The sequence below is a fragment of the Panthera uncia genome, chromosome B4, assembly GCF_023721935.1.
Source record: "Panthera uncia isolate 11264 chromosome B4, Puncia_PCG_1.0, whole genome shotgun sequence".
Taxonomy (NCBI): Eukaryota; Metazoa; Chordata; class Mammalia; order Carnivora; family Felidae; genus Panthera; species Panthera uncia.
In genome coordinates, this window is record NC_064809.1 from 86,915,255 (window position 1) to 86,931,959 (window position 16,705).

A 16,705-nucleotide genomic window follows, 5' to 3' on the forward strand; every position below is an offset into this window, starting at 1 on the left:
CTCTCTCTCTCTCTCTCTCTCTCTCTCTCTCTCTCTCTCTCTCTCTCAAAAGTAAAGAAACGTTAAAAAAAAAAAAAGAAATGTGTATTGGCATATTTTATGTACAAATTGGCACTGAGATTTCTTTAAATATATTTCTAAAGTTATAGTTTTAAAAGTTTAGAACATGAAGGACTTGAAAAAGATTATCACAAAGCTTCTATATCAGACATCCTTTTTGACCTGTCCTAAGGTTACAAGGTTAAGCAAGAAATAGGCACATTTTTCATAGCCTCAAACGTTTTTTGGTGGGATAGTAGGAGTGTGTTTGGTATACAAAGGTCCATTAATTCTATAAAAGGACATAATTTGAATCTCTAGTTGATTACAAGTTTAGAGGTCTCTGTAATATACAAAGTTTCTTAATTGTAAATAGTCACTTCCCAAGGCTTGCTGATCTCTATGAGGAAGTAATGAGACAGCAAGAATAACCAGCTGCTGTTTATGAAACCGAATGATAAAATTCACTTAATGAAAGTAATGTGCTGACAGCAGTGTTTACTGCTTAAAACATAATAATCATGTTTATTGTATCTCTAAGACAGAATATATCTGAAATGTACCAGAGGAAATTGAGAGTAATGTGCTTTTTCAAAAATGTGTGTTTATTTATATGAAACCAACATGAAAAGTTTGAAAAACCTTTTATCAGAGGTCTCAGTTTTATAGACTTAAACTGGAAAGATCACAGAATTCAAAAATAACCATCGTTTATAAAAATATAAGAAATTCAGAAATATGAACTTGGAAGACATAGGCACCTGGGAAAAATATTTTAATATCATGGACTAGAGGCCTTGTGAACTCCGAAAGACCTTGAAATCCACTTGCTGATGATTTTTGGAATCTCAGAAATAGTGTTAAAATACCATAGGATAGAAAAGAATAATTGGGAAGCTTAATGCAATCAGAGCCTCATAGCCTGTTACGGGAAGTAGCATTTGGCAAAGCCTGCTAAGCTACTGTAAATGAATGTTAATTGCATTTTATCAGCCGTTTGTACTATCTTTATTACATAATTTGAATATGTATGACCCTGTAAATATGTTTAACAGTGAAATTACAGTGTTTGTGGAACTCAAATTCCAAAAAGCATATAACCCTTTGATGAAGAATTATGTTTAAAAACTACACAGTTCAAGATGTTTCTACCATTTAGAAGTAGTCTATATACTATGCAACAAGTATTTCTGACTAAAATACTGTGACAAGCAGAATGGTGTATGTCAAAATCAATTTAGAAGACAGACATGATTTGGTGAATTTATTGGTTATGCAAATAGGTAACCAACTAGAGTGTTTTAACTTTTTTAGGATCAAATACAATTTATTTTCTTACTATATATGATTTTGGTTGGCTGTGTCATTTTCTGCTTAGAAATTATTAGCGAGCCAATGAACCAGACTTAGGAATTGAATGGCACCTCCTTAACTAGCAGTAATGTTGAAAATGAGAATAATGGATCGGAATGCCTCTTTAGTTTTCTAACTGTACTTATTTGGCATATGTATATGTACTTTGGGAAAACTTGACTCTCTGCCAATGCTTTCTTTTTTGCAAACGTAGATCCACTGGAAGGCATTTTTCCCTTCAGAAGGATTTAAATGGCATTGTTCTTCTGGAAAGTATAATCTAATAGGAAAATACCATTCCTATCAGAACCAAAAAAGCCTGTAATTAAGATGTGTCTCTGTCATGTTTTTTTTCTCTTTTTTGTTAAAACAGAAACTCAGACTCATTTAAGTAAATAAAATTGTCGGGTGAAACATTTGTTTTCAAAGGTTAATGGTAGTGTTACAAGTATCTGGTTACTTCATTTTGATGGTCTATAATATTAACAAATTCTCATTTTAAAAAATTTGGTTATATCTTGTTACTTTACATTTTGAGGTAGATTTAGATTAATTTAGATTCTTTTGCATGTTGCCGTTCTTTGTCAACACAAGGGAGAAGTGCCGGGTGAGCTTCAGAGTCCGAGTGAGTGTTGGACCAGATTGTAGATTCAGTACTTATTAGCTTCTCAGCCCTGTCCTAATCAGGTTACCAAATCTCACTGGGACCTGGTGGCCTCACCTTCCTGGGGTCATTAGAAGGATTACCTGAAATCCTCACAAATATGTGGAAAGTGTTAAGAATGTATGCCTGAAGTCCACTGTGGTTCTTACAACACCGCTGCTACCAGTTGATGACAGAGCCTCTTTATGTTGTAGGTTATTTAAAACACTTCACCTTTCTGCCACCCTCACTTGAGAGAATTTGCTAGTTGGTACATTTTCCTTTAAAAACTTGACCGAGGGTGGGGGCGGGGGGGGGGTGCACCTGGATGGCCAGTCGGTTAAGTGTCTGACTCCTGATTTTGGCCCAGGTCTTGATCTCACCGTTTGGTACTTTGAGTTCGAGCCCCTCATCAGCTTGGGATTCTCTCTCTCCCCCTCTCTCTCTGCCCCTCCCCCCCCATCTTTTTCTCTCAAAAATAAACTTTAACAATAAATAAATAAACAGACAAGTAAATAAATATTTGACAAAGGGAAAAAATATCCAGAATGCAAGTCAGCTCTAAAGCCAACATGAGAGAAGTTTTGTTATGTCAGACACTGAATCCTAATGTCTAAAATGAGATTGGAACTTTCTTTATTGATTCATAATCTGTGCTGTTGCCGGTCTTACTGATACGGAGGAGTTGACAAGCTTTCTCTGTTAAAAGCCAGGAAGTTAACATTATAGGCATTGTAGCTCTTATGGTCACTGTCACAACTACTCTCCTCTGCCATTTGTATCCAAGACTGGCCATAAATTACAATGTGTAGATTAATGGGCATGGCTGTATTCTGGGAAAGCTGTATTTATAAAAACAGGAGGTAAGCTGGATTTTGCCCATGGACGGTAGTTTGCCAAATACTACTATAGAGAATTAAGAGTTTGTTGGTGGCCTTTTTAAAAATCAGAGACAAATTCTTGTTCTCAAAGTTGCAGTTTGTATGACAGTTGACTTTGGTAGTCAGGTTCCCTCACATCTCTTGGAACAGAGCCAGGGGGAATGGGGAGTGCCTTGCTTGCCTGAGAGGTTAGACATTACACCTGTTGATTCATAAGTAAGTAGATGCTGAGTTATCTTAGGATCGTGTTCTGGCTTTGCAGTTCAGTCTTTTGCAGTTCACCTGTTGTTCTACCCCTTACTACCTGCAAGTTATTGTTTTGTGATGTGGCTTTCTTAGGGCTCAGTTTTCTCACGGGTAAAATAGTGATAATTTTTACTTTGTTGGGTTGCTATGAGGATTGAATGAGCCCATGCATATAAAGTGTAAGGCTCAGGGTGCCTACGTGGCTCAGTTGGTTAAGTGTCTGACTTCGGCTCAGGACATGATCTTTTGGTTTGTGGGTTTCAGCCCCACGTCAGGCTCTATGCTGACAGCTCAGAGCCTGGAGTCTGCTTTGGATTCTGTGTCTCCCTCTCTCTCTCTGCCACTCCCCTGGTCACACTCTGTGTCTCTCAAAAAAAAAAAATAAATAAATAAATAAAAATAAATAAAAATTAAAAAATAAAGTGTAAGCCTCAGTGCCTGAAAAAGATAAATCCAATAAATGATAGTTCTTAAAAACTTAGGTGAGAATCTTACCTTGACGGCTACATCAAAGCTTTTTTTGTTTTTAAAAACTTTTTTGTTATTTTATGTCCTTTGGTTTTTTTAAGAGTTGGAAGGAAATACACTTCTGTGTAATTACACACTCAAAATTATTTGGAACTGTGCCTCTCAAACTATCTGTGGTGAAAGGCTATTTTTTTTCCAACGTGTCATGAATCAATGTTTTTATAAAATACACTAAGGTGAATTATTACAAAAATGAAATAAACAAAGGCAGATAGATATATACACAGCCCCATTTTTTTTTTTTATGAGATCTAGTAAACACGTAAAATTTCTAAATCTAATCTCTCTGCTTATTTCTTTGGGGACTGGTGATAAAGATATGGCAGACTGGTAGCTCTGACCCACACAGTCATACTTTGAGGGGCACTGGTGTGGGCAGAAGCAAATTCATGGGAATTCTTTTAAAATACCCAGATCAGTCACTCTTGAATAGAATCAGTTACTAAATAGTGAATTTGTCTCTTTTCTTCTTAAAAAGTAGTGACCAACTGTAAGTGAATGTTATTAACTTACCCAAATTTAACCCAGCCCCCACCACCGCCAATGGAAGGTGATCTGGTTTGAGGTAACTGGAGATCCTCTTAGGGGATTAAGCCTTGATGTTGCTCTGGGCCAAGACCCTCAGTTGGAGCATCCCCATCCCCAGGTTCCAACCTGTGGCTCCAGCACTGATCCTGAGAGCCCAGACCTCATAGAGTATGGTATCTCAGGTCCCCAGTTTCTTCTTCATCTTCTGAAATCTGAAAGCACCTTCTGTGACCTCTTTTAAACCACACTCTATGTTATATTCTCATTATTTTCTCTGGTTTCTCTCTGTAGAACTGCAGGTTTATAAGGATAGGGGCTCTGATTCTTTTTTTGGTTTGCCGCTCCTGGGATACCCTGGGTGCACCTTGAAAATGTGTTGATGTGTGAATGAATGAGTGCATGGTGCTGTCCAGGCCTCTCAGTAGCCTGACCGACATCCTTTATCTGTATGCTTTTCACTTTGCTAGGGTCCCTCTCAAAAATATAGCCAGATTGGGAGGGGGAGGTGTGGGGAGGGCGTCACTCCAGAGCCACACATTGTTGTCAACGCTTTTTTCAGTGCCCATAATCCAAAAGGACAGGTACTGTGTATTTCGGGAAGTTGACTGTTTTCTTATCCTTCATTTTTTTGGTGCCGATTGTGTAATAGCATTGCAGGAGAGCAGCCAACAGCGGTTCTACCACCTACAAAGTCACATTGACTTTCTGGAAACTGTCAGGGTCACACCTTACCTTAGTTGAAATCCAGTGGCATTGAGCTCTTGAGATTACAGATAGTAATTTTCTGCAGTAGACACAATGGTGTGTGAACATACGACTGGGCTGGTATACATCAAAGTGCTTGCATGGGATCTAGATCATTGATACATTACAGTAAACCACTTATGGATATTTTATGATACATATATGGAATAATATTACCGTATCATGGGGATAGAAAAGGTTATCAGAATTTCATTTGCATGGTAATAATCATTCGTAAGGAGAAAGAATTTATCATTTTAAGTTGATAGCCTATGGTGATAGATTTTAGCAGTTACATTTTGTTTGGAGGACCAGTAAAGTTTATAGCATATTGACTAGATGCTGGCTTTGGATCACGATGTTTAGATTCCCATCCCAGCTCCATGACCTTGTTCAGGTTAGTTGACCTCTTTACCTCACTTTCCTTACCTGTAACATGCAGGTAATAATAGTACGGAGGCATATGTTATTGTGAGGATTAAACATAATTCATGTAAGTCATTTCATGGTGTTCATCATTTCTTTAGCACTCATTATTACCATTTAATGTGTGTAGAGTCTTTGTTGGTGTAGTAATACTTTTTGAAAGAAACAAGAGGCTTCAGAGTACCCGTAGCCGTTGTATTTGAAAATCAAGTGTATGTCCAGAGTGCTGTTTTAACGTATTTCTGCCTTAAACTATTTTATATACATTAATTTATTCTTCTGGAGTCCTTCTTTTTTTTTTTTTTTTTTTTAACGTTTATTTATTTTTGAGACAGAGAGAGAGTGAGCATGAACGGGGGAGGGTCAGAGAGAGAGGGAGACACAGAATCCAAAACAGGCTCCAGGCTCTGAGCGGTCAGCACTCACGGACCGCGAGATCATGACCTGAGCCGAAGTCGGCCGCTTAACTGACTGAGCCACCCAGGCGCCCCTGGAGTCCTTCTTGAAATAAAAGTTACTTTAAACTTTTTTTAAATGTGGTTTTCTTATTAGCTTACATTTTATTGCCAGTTGACTTTGTCAACTGTCAGAATATTGTTATTTGAATTACCTATGTTTAATATTTGAGATTGTCAGTCTTTCCTTTTACCGTATCTTCTGTTGCTTATAAACTGAATGATCACTTCCCCATAGATCTGATAAATACTATATTCTCTCTTTTTTTTTTTTTTGATGGTTTCTCTATAACTTAATCTTAATTAAATTTTAGAATGATTTTTAGAGTGAGTACTTTTTCATCCATTCAGTTTTTCTGTCTGGTTGGAGCTACTTCTGGTTTCCTATCTTAAATTTTTAACACAATATCGAGAGGTGATATATGGTGTATTAAGAGCTTGTGACTCTTGATCTCAGGGTTGTGAGTTCGAGCCCCACTTTGGGAGTAGAGATTACTAAATAAATAAATAAATAAATAAACTTAAAAAAAAATAAAGTAAAATAAATGATGAAAACCCTAACAAATAATAAGCAAACCATATTTTAAAAAGTTGTAATTTAATGGAATAAAATAGTAGGAAATATTATGAAAGTAAGCAATGTTGAAAACAAATGGAAAATTATAATACGGAGTTGCTTATACAGCATGAATATAATTAAGTTAAATATGCATTTTTAGATGAATAGATAAAAAGTGAAGCTGTAGTGTTGAGACTAAGGATAACTCTTTTTTTTTTCTCTCCACTTTCCAATATTTATAATGTTGCTATAAGGTTTTTATAATTAAAAATTTTGGGGTGCCTGGGTGGCTCAGTTGTTAAGTATCTGACTTTGGCTCAGGTCATGATCTCGAAGTTTATGAGTTCGAGCCCCACGTCAGGCTCAGCACTGACAGTGTGGAGATTGCTTGGGATTTTCTCTTCTCTCCCTCTGTCTCCCTGCCTCCACCACTTGCATTCACTCTCTAAATAAATAAGTAAATAAATAAATAAACTTAAATTTTTTTTAAAGACAAAATGCTATTTAATTGCTCAAAATGACAGATACTAAAAAAATCATACTGAACCTAAATCTTTTATTATAGTTAACCAATTTATTGAATTTATTTACAAAATGTTTGTTAAAGTCTGTTTTGTAAATCAACTTCTTAGATGTCTGAGAACAAACAGGGTCTCTTAGTTTTTATGTTTTGTACCCAAATACTAATTAGTTACCTACAAAGGACCAAGACAGCTTTCTTAAAACTCTTAGTCATGACATTCTGTAGATAGTTCATAAAGTAACTTTTCAAGGCCAGTGAGAAGTCAGCAGCGGAAACTTCTGTGACCCAATAAGGGGCTGCCCAGAGATCATTGCTGGTTCCTGAAGCATGTGCGGGGATATCCAGTTCCAGCCCAGACAAAGTGCAGATCTGGTTCATCATGCAGTTGCATCGTTAGCCTTCAGTCTGGGTGACAGGCTGCCAAGCCACCACCTGCCTAGCAGGACATTCAAGCCCACTTGCCAAGGCCCTTATTCCCATTTGGGGTCAGGCCAGCAGGGACCTTTCTCATTTAACCCTGGATGTCTTCATTTCCATGAGGTTTTCAAAGGAGAATGAAAGACTCAGCAGGGCAAGTGGTAGTAAGATCGGACACACCCCAGTTTATGGAATTGTAAGACTGTTCTTCGGTTATAGATGGGCCTGCCCTTGTGTCTCTCAGTCTATCCCCAAAGCTTCTCTTTTGAAACAAAACACATTTTTGTAGTAGCAAAGGTAATTTACCAAGGTAAGTCTTTTCCCTTGAAGTTAGAAGGAAGCCATTTTTCCTTTTTTGAAGTCCTCTAGGTAGTAGACTCTGAAACATCTCTCATTGCAAGTGCTCTTGTTCTTATGACCAAACATCTTCCTAAATTGAAAATTAAAGAAAAATTATACATACACACACACACACACACAGACACACACACACACACACACACACACACACACATACACACACACACACACACACAGGGAGAGAGAGAGAGGGAGAGGGAGAGATAGGGAGAGAAAGGCTAAAAGTAGATGACGTTGCGTATACAAAATTGTTGAACTTGTAAAAATGCCTCTAGTATCAGACTGTGTCTTCATGCTGACAGCCCTACCCAGGGCTTATTCATTGTTTAAAACATACCCCTATTTTGACATTTCCTGTAAAGGGAAATCCTTTTGAATGCATACAGTAAGAAGTATGTAGAGCATTAGTCACTGAGATTTTTACATGTAATATTGAATATTGTCATTAGTTTTGAGTCCCACATTATTGGAGTAGATTTTTAAAATGGAGCCCAACAGGGAGCGTTCCCCCTTTTCCTACAACTGTGTTATGTAGAGCCACTGGCAGGAAGAAAAGCATTTGCTACTTCAAACATCCCTGGGAGCTGAAACTAACTGCTTGTGGATAATGTATTGTTGAGAGAACAGTGGTCTGGCTCATCAGATTCAGATTTGCTGCTTATATTTTCTAGAATATATGATATAATGTAATAATTTGAACTATCTCTTTTCACTAAAAACTGTCTAAAATTTACAGTGAGTTGCAGTTGGGGCACCTGGGTGGCTCAGTAGGTTAAGCGTCTGACTTTGGCTCAGGTCATGATCTCTCATTTGTGGGTTTGAGCCCTGCATCGGGCTCTGTGCCGACAGCTCAGAGCCTGGAACTTGCTTCAGATTCTGTGTCTCCCTCTCTGTCTGCCCCTCCCCTGCTTGTGCTCTGTCTCTCTGTGTCTCTCAAAAATAAGCAAAAACGTTAAAAAAATAAAAAAAATGAGTTGCAATTTGAGCAAAAGTAAAAACATTTATGTAAATTTTTTAACTAACCATAAATAATTCAAAAATACTTCACAGTAAAAAGTAAGATGCAAAATGACTTAAGGCCCTCCCTGTGTGTGTCAGGATTTTGATCAGGGGATTTGTGTGGAGGTGCAGTGACCCCCCCGCCCCCGCCAAAGGTATCTCACTTCTATTTTCCGCACAGGAGCATACAGGGAAAAACCCAACACATGAGGGAGGATGAGGAAAAGAGACCCTGAATGGATAGCCAGCTTGGGGGGGGAGGGTGTGGAGGTGGCAGTTGGGGGTTATGCTTCTCCATGCTTTCTGGAGAAGGGCGAGGAAGAGGAAATCCTCTTGCTATAAACGCCCCATTTAGATCCATTGGAAACATTGGATTTGGCAATAGAGGAGGAAGAAAAAGGTTTGACTCATCAGATGCAGGAGGATCCACTTTAGAAGTTGAGTGTAATTAGGGTTGAGCTGTCTCAGGTCTGCAGCTGCCTCTTGTCTGGAGAAGGTTTCTTTCAGCTTCCCATGTTCTCATCCAGTGACCACGAGCTTTCAGTTCAAGGAACAGAGTCTGCTTTGAGAAGAAGAAATGGCTCTTTCCAAGTTTTCTTCGAGATTTTTGAATGGCTTCTTAAGGTTTCCAGCTCTTTGTCCTGGTATCTCATCTTGCCATCTGCACCGGAACTTTCCCCCTCTTTTTCCATATCATGATTTGTCTGGAAGGTAATGCCCAAGAAGCTCCATTTCTTCTTGACTAAGGACAGTCTTTTTTTTTTTTTTTTTCATTTATTTATTTTGAGAGAGAGAGAGCAAGTAGGGAAGTAGCAGAGAAAGGGAGAGAGAGGGAGAATACCAAGTAGGCTCCCCACTGTCAGCACAGAGCCCAATGTGGTGCTCGAATTCACAAACCACAAGATCATGACCTGAAACTGAAGTCAGATGCTAAACTGACTGAGCTACCCAGGCATCCACAACAGTCATTTTATTTCCCCTCTCCTACAGCCTGCAACCTGCACTTTGAATTGAGGCTTTCACAGTAGGAAGACTTTTAAGATGATCTTTCAGGTCTGCTCTGTGTTCTCTCCTTTAGAAATACTGATAGAGGCTGGATGGCTCAATAGTTGAAGCGTCCGACTTCAGCTCAGGTCATGATCTCACTGCTTGTGAGTTCAAGCCCCACATTGGGTTCTGTGCCGACAACTCAGAGCCTGGAGCCTGCTTCTGCTTCTGTGTTTCTGTCTTTCTCTGCCCCTCCCCTGCTTGCTCTTTGTCTCTCAAAAATAAGTTAACATTTATAAAAAAACATTATATTCTTTAGATCCACCCATATTGTTGCAGATGGCAAGATTTCATTCATTTTATGATTAATATTCCATTGTATACCTATACCACTTCTTTATCCATTCATCTATAGGGGGGCACCTGGGCTCTTTCTATGATGTGGTTATTGTAAATAATGCTGCAGTAAATGCACGGGTGCATGTATCCCTTTGAATTAGCATTTTTGTCTTTTTTGGGTAAATACCCAGTAGTACAATTATCGGATTGTATTTTTAATTTTTTAAGGAACCTCCATACTGTTTTCCACAGTGACTGCACCAGTTGGCATTCCTACCAACAGTGCACAAGGGTTCCTTTTTCTCTATATCCTCACAACATTAGTTATTTCTTGTGTTTTTGATTCTAGCCATTCTGACATGTGTGAAGTGATACCTCATTGTGGTTTTGATGTGCATTTCCCTGATGATGAGTGATGCTGAGCATCTTTTTCCTGTGTCTGTTGGCCATCCTTATGTTTTCTTTAGAGAAATGTCTGTTCATGTCTTCTGCCCATTTTTAAATTGGATTATTTGTTTTTTTGGGTATTGAGTTGTATCAGTTCTTTATATATTTTGGGTACTAGCCCTTTATTGGATATATCATTTATAAATATCTTCTCCCATTCAGTAGGTTGCCTTTTAGTTTTGTTGATTGTTTCCTTCACTGTGCAGAAGCTTTTTATTTTGATGTAGTCCCAATAGTTATTTTTGCTTTTGTTTCCCTTGCCTCAGGAGACCTATCTAGAAAAATGTTGCTACGGCTGATGTCAGAGTGATTATTGCCTGTGTTCTCTTCAAGGATTTTTATGGTTTCAGGTCTCACATTTAGGTTGTTAATCCATTTGAGTTTATTTTTGTGTATGGTGTAAGAAAGTGGTCCAGCTTCATTCCTCCATCTTGGGCTGACTTTCCACAGAGACTCTAGAACTCTGTATGGAGTCCAGAGGCTTTTTATCTGTTGCCCTGAGTAGCATTGAGTTTATTGTAGCTATTTAGTTTCTGTATGGAGTCTCTTTTCTTGCAGTATCAGACGTTGGGTCTTCTTGTTTAGAACGTGGAGATTTCTCTTTTCCGAGTTGGTTTGCAAGTAAAGCACAAGATGGACCAAATCACAAGATTAACACGTCCAAGGCATTGCGTACTCTGGGTTTTCATCTTCTCCCACCACAGGGTAAACGTTGACAGGAGCTTTACATTTTTCTAGAACTGTGAGGAGCTATTAATGTTTCTTGTCTGTATCAAAAAGCTTTTTTTCAGTGACTGAAAATTCTGTTAAAACTAAAAGAATTGGCAGCTTCCCAACTATCCAGGCACATGTCACTATCTTCCATTTTTACCCGGGGAGGATGACCATGGTCTCACATTGTTGGGTAATTCTGCCACAAAACAGTGTAACGTCTACCATCTTGGTCAGAAATACAGCTCATGGCAGAACGAAGCCCCTCCAAGGTAGTCTAAGCTGCCACAGAACCTTCTGCAGCCCTCATGTCCAGCTAGGTCACAGCATAGCCTGATGAACACTGGACATGGTTCTGTTCAGAACCAAGCTTGCGCCTGGCACCTGGGATGGATCATGAATGGAGAGGGTCAGTGGGGATGGAGGACTGGTCCAAGAAAAACACACCCTCAGCCCTGCCCATGGCTCCTCGTTCTCTTAAATTTTACTTTCTGTGGCCCTAGAGGCCCCCTCCCCACTCCCATTTTGTGCACGTGTGGTTTTTTTCTGCCTTGAAAGTCGTTCTCCTCCCCGTGTGCGTGGGAACAGTATCCATCCTGTAATTTTCCTCATCCCTGTGACCACAGTGCCCAGGGCAGAGCCAGGTGCAGAGTGGATGCTAAGTGCTCCATGCTTGTTTGTGGAAGGAAGGAAGGAGTGAGTGCGTGAATGACAGAGGGGCAAAGCCACACACATAATGCCCTCCTGACTCAGCAGAGGGTTTTAGGAGAGCTTGAAACTCCTTTGAGAATTCTCAACTGGGAGGTGGTGGTGGCATTTCTGGCCTGGGCTCCTGATTTCCTCCTCTCCCCTCTCCTGTCCTCCACTTAAGTAGGTTTTAAAAGAGCATAGCACGTGTGAATTGTCTAGTCAAGTAGTGACACAGGCAGCCACGGCTGCTGCTCTTAGAGGTTTAATGCCACTTGACAACATTTTAGAGATCTGCTCTGTAAAAACAATGGAATGCAAAGCAGGAGAGCCTGTCTTATAAAGAAAATAATAATGGCCTCAGAGTTGGTTTGTTTCTCCCTTTGTAAGATCTTTGTTATTTGGGAGTGAGTGAGTAGTGCCATAAGAGACAGCTAACAACTGAACTGGCTTTTCCCTCTAAAGATCCTGAGACCTGGTGTGTGTCATACCAAATAGTTACGTCTTTTTCTCCCCCAGAGAGTTAGTCCAAGCATCTAACCTATGCTGGGTACATCGTAGGTACATACTGTATATTTGTTGAATGAATAAATATGGTAAATACTAAATGTTTCTTAGTCACAGGGAGTTGAAATAAAAGTATAAGAATGTCTCATGGTTATTGTGTATTTACCATGAGCGACTCTTTTGTCTGCTTTGTGTAGTTTTTCCATGAAATGCCATTTCTCCCTGACTGACCTGTGGCTTCCCTCCCTTCTTTCACTTTTACAAATGGCTGCAGGTTCACACCGATGACATCTCTCGACCTCGCAGGTACTTCCGGAATACTCCAGGCTCTGATGCCTGCCCTGGATAAGAGTAACAGCATTAATCTTCGTTCACCCCTCTCCTCCCCAACTCCCAAGAAGCCAGTGCTGGGTTTTTTTGTTTTTTTGTTTTTTTGTTTTTTTGTTTTTTGTTTTTTTTTTACCAGAAAGGAGTAGCATGTTTTTTTAGAGCCACGCTTACACTTTAGAAACTGAGGTTGACAGGCCAAGAGTTAGGGGAGAGTAAGCTGGTAGGGAGGATGTAGATGAGTGGATGTTGTTCAGGTGTGTGTTTTTTCCTCCTTCATGATGCTGGCTGCAGTGACTACTAACCAACGCTTGAGTTTTGGTTTCATGGCGGAAAAAATAACCCGAGTTAACGCAAAAGGTTGTGCTTTCTGACTGTGGGAAGTTGAAACTGGAACTATTTAGAGGAACATGGTGTGAGCAGTGTATGTTGAAGCCAGGGGTGTGGCCTCTGCCCCCACACCCCTTCACTCACCGTCCACCTCTGCAGTGCCCAGCCGCACCTGGGGTGAGGAGGGAGCGCCCCAGGCGTAAGTGCTACCGCCTGAACTCCTCAGGCCAGGCCTGCCCGAGCACCCGCGGCTGCACAATGAAAGCTGTTCACCTGAACGTATGCAAGGGCTGAATCATGACACGGTTCACCTGAAACTAATAGTACACTGTATTGTTCACTGGGATTTAAATAAAGAAGCTCTTCACCTGGCCTACAGCAGGTCTGCGTGGTTGGTCAGTTTCGTCCTCAGCCAGAAAAGGTAGGAAGCCGACTACTCCTCCGGGCTCTGTTCTGCCCCGTTCCTGTCCTCTTCTCCTGGGCCTTGTGGAAAACTGGTTCTGCTGTAAGTCAACACCCCAGCCTTCATAGGCTGCTCCTCCAAAACTTTGCGTTTCTTCCTCTTCATCTCCAAGGAGAAATACATCCCTGGGGGCCTTTCCTAGAGGAAGCTCTACCCCCTGCTCAGCTCCGCTTTGCTGGTTCCAGACACCTTTTCGTTCTTCGTACGGAAGCCCTCCCTCTTCCGTGGGGTGAGGCCACCTGCTGGACCCCACCCTCTCTCGTTCCTTGGGACACTCAGGGACTTGGTTCTGGGTCGCTCCTCCACACTGTTGGGAGTCCTTCAGTACCTCTCTCTTAGCATGCTCATGGCCCACGTCCAGTGGCCTTCACTCCCACACCTGAGTTGTTACCAGAGGGAAGTTTTCCGATGACAAATACCTGCTCTCTTGTCCTTGTTTGTCCTTCCTTGTCCTTCCTGTCCTCTTGCTTACGTGTTTCCAGTAGACTTGTATAAGAGATGGCCCTACTCAGTCACTTGACCCTCAGTGTTCTTTTCACCATCCCCACACCCCATGGTCTTTGGTTCACCTGCTTCTCTTGAGGTTATTTTTGACCCCCATCAAAGCTTATCATTCCCTCCTCTGTACCCCTGGGCTAACATTTGGAGGATATTAGTACATTCAGATAATAAACTGGCAAAGGAGGTTGACTCTGTGCCTTCCTCCCCCTCAAAAAAGTATAGTGCAGCGATGAAGATGATAGGGGAAAAAACTACCTGGGGGGGCCTGGGTGGCTCAGTCGGTTAAGCGTCTGACTTCGGCTCAGGTCATGATCTCACAGCTCCTGAGGCCCCACATCGGACTCTGCTGTCAGCGCAGAGCCTGCTTTGGCTCCTCTGTGCCTTCTCTTTCTGTCCCTCCCCCACTTGCTTTCTCTCAAAATAAACTTAAAAAAAAGATGACCAACCTAGTATATGCACATAATTAAAAATAATAGAATAAACATGCATATGATGAAAAATAGCCTTTCGTTTTTCACCTCCAGCCTTGAACTGCAGTGTCAATCATTTTTAAATGTTTGGTATTTAGTTTCTCTGGTGGTTACTGCCATATTTCTAAATACTATAGTTAAATCTCAAATAGGGATAGTGAAAAATAGTTTCTGAAATAATGAAGTCACAAGTAACACTGAATTGTTGCTGCCAGTTTCATTATGAAAGTTTTGAAAACTGTTGTAGATAAATGCCTTTAAGTCATGATGGTAGTGAGTCAAAAACCTTCACCTCCCACCTTCTCTTTCAGTGTTAGGAATGGAATTTTTAAAATATACTCTAGAGTATATTTTGTGTATTGTTTTTGTATATTTTAATAGGATAAAGTTGATGTTTTCCCAACCCTATTTTTTTTTTTTTTTTAACCTTTTGGCTCTTGAGGCCATTTTTTTTTTTTTCATTGCATGAGGGTCCAGTATGGAAAATTTATGGCACCTCGTTTATAAAACCTTGGTAAGCACTTTGTGTAGCTCTTCAAAGGTACAGCTCATTCTTCTTTGAATCTTAGAAGGTGGGCTTAGAATGAGCCTGTGTCTCGTCTCTAAGCCACTGTTACAGGAAAGGTTACTGAGGAGAGGCGTACTTTTTGAAAAAACACTCTAGCTACCTCATTTTAGAGTGCAAAATGGCTGCCTGTGGTTGAAAATAAGTTGGTAGGTAGAGACTTTAGTGCACTTAATTAAAGTACTGTGCTGAAAGAAATTGTAGCAATTATATATTATTAACCTAAGAGGTGCCAAGGCTTTGAAGTTATTTGCTGTGGCCCATTATTTTCCTTGATTGCATGCCATCTCAGATGGAGCTGGGCTGTTCAGTTACGTAGGCATTTAGAAGAAGAGCAACATAGTAAACCCCAGTCCAAATTAGGATCTTTGGTACTCTGTGCTGCATACTCAAACTACTGCAAAGGGAATCCAGTCTTTTGCTGCTATAGTTACTTTGTGATTATGCTACTTTCCCTGCCCACTCCCCAGTCAGACATTATTTAGTTTATTGGAAAATACATGTTGTATGTGTCAACTAAAAACAGGGTGTCATTTTGGGACTTCAATGGAGGAGGATTTTATTTTAGACTGAAGTGAAAGAATACAGAAATTGAAGATCTGAGCAGAGCAGTGCCGGGTCCATTAATGTAAGAAAACCAGGCTTTGCCAATGTAGGGCTCAGAAGTGCTTACACGTGTGGTAGGCAGGCAGCAGGGCATCTCTGGCTAAGAAGAGATCAAAGTGTACTTTTCTGTATTAATAACTCTGCAAAGTGGCAGAGGGTTTCAGCGAAAAGAATAAAATAAGGTTCTAGATCTGATTTTTATCATTTTAAGCTGTCCTCCGCTACAGTTATTAAGTAGAAAAGGTTTCCTGAGTACCCATGACATGCCTGACAGCTAAAATTTGACAGCTGAAAATGGATAGGAATCAAATAGGCCAATCCCTTTATTGTACGGAAGAGAAAACCAACTCGAGAGGCCAAGTGACTTACGTAAGTGACCTTGGACAAATCCTCACATAAGTCTGCTACATTTTAGATTTCTAAAAAAATGTTCATTTTGAAAGAACATTCACGTGTTCACCCATGTGTGTGAGTGGGGGAGGGGCGGAGAGAGCTCCGGGGAGAGAATCCCAATGCAAGATGATATGACCTGAGCCAAAGCAAGAGTCAGGCTTCATGGACTGAGCCACCCAGGTGCTACATTTTACTTTTATTAGCTCTGAACATTTAAACATTTCAATATTCATTAGAACTTTCTTACTGTAGTTACATGTGATGCTACTGATGAATTTGGGGGGTAATGGCAGGGGGCAGTGCATGGGGTCTGGAGCCGACAACCAAGAAAGAATTCTTCCAGAAGTCTTTGGTGCGAAAAGGTGATCTTATTAAAGCACAGGGACGGGACCCATGGGCAGAAGAGCTGTGCTGCAAGTGTGTTGGGGGGGGGCGTGGTGGTGCAGTGTATGACTGTTTCACCGAGTTGGGGAGATAACGTCAAGAGGGAGTTTCCAAGGAGAGTTGGCACATGCTAAAAGACTTACTGGAGGCCTGACTACTGTCAAGCCAAGGTGGTTTTTCAGAGCAAAGCCTTAACATTAATGACAGTAGGTTGTTCCTAGTGGCCATTGATGGGATTGCCTTTTCTGGTAGACTGGTGGAGACTCTTAACCAGTTAAACCATTTGC

At 40.5% G+C, this 16,705-nt stretch overlaps 1 protein-coding gene across 2 annotated transcripts in view; it reads left to right on the forward strand.

Annotated features, from left to right (window-relative positions):
• Positions 1–16,705, forward strand: part of SRGAP1 (SLIT-ROBO Rho GTPase activating protein 1) — a 284,958-nt gene that overhangs the window by 35,868 nt on the left and 232,385 nt on the right. The window lies entirely within an intron of this gene.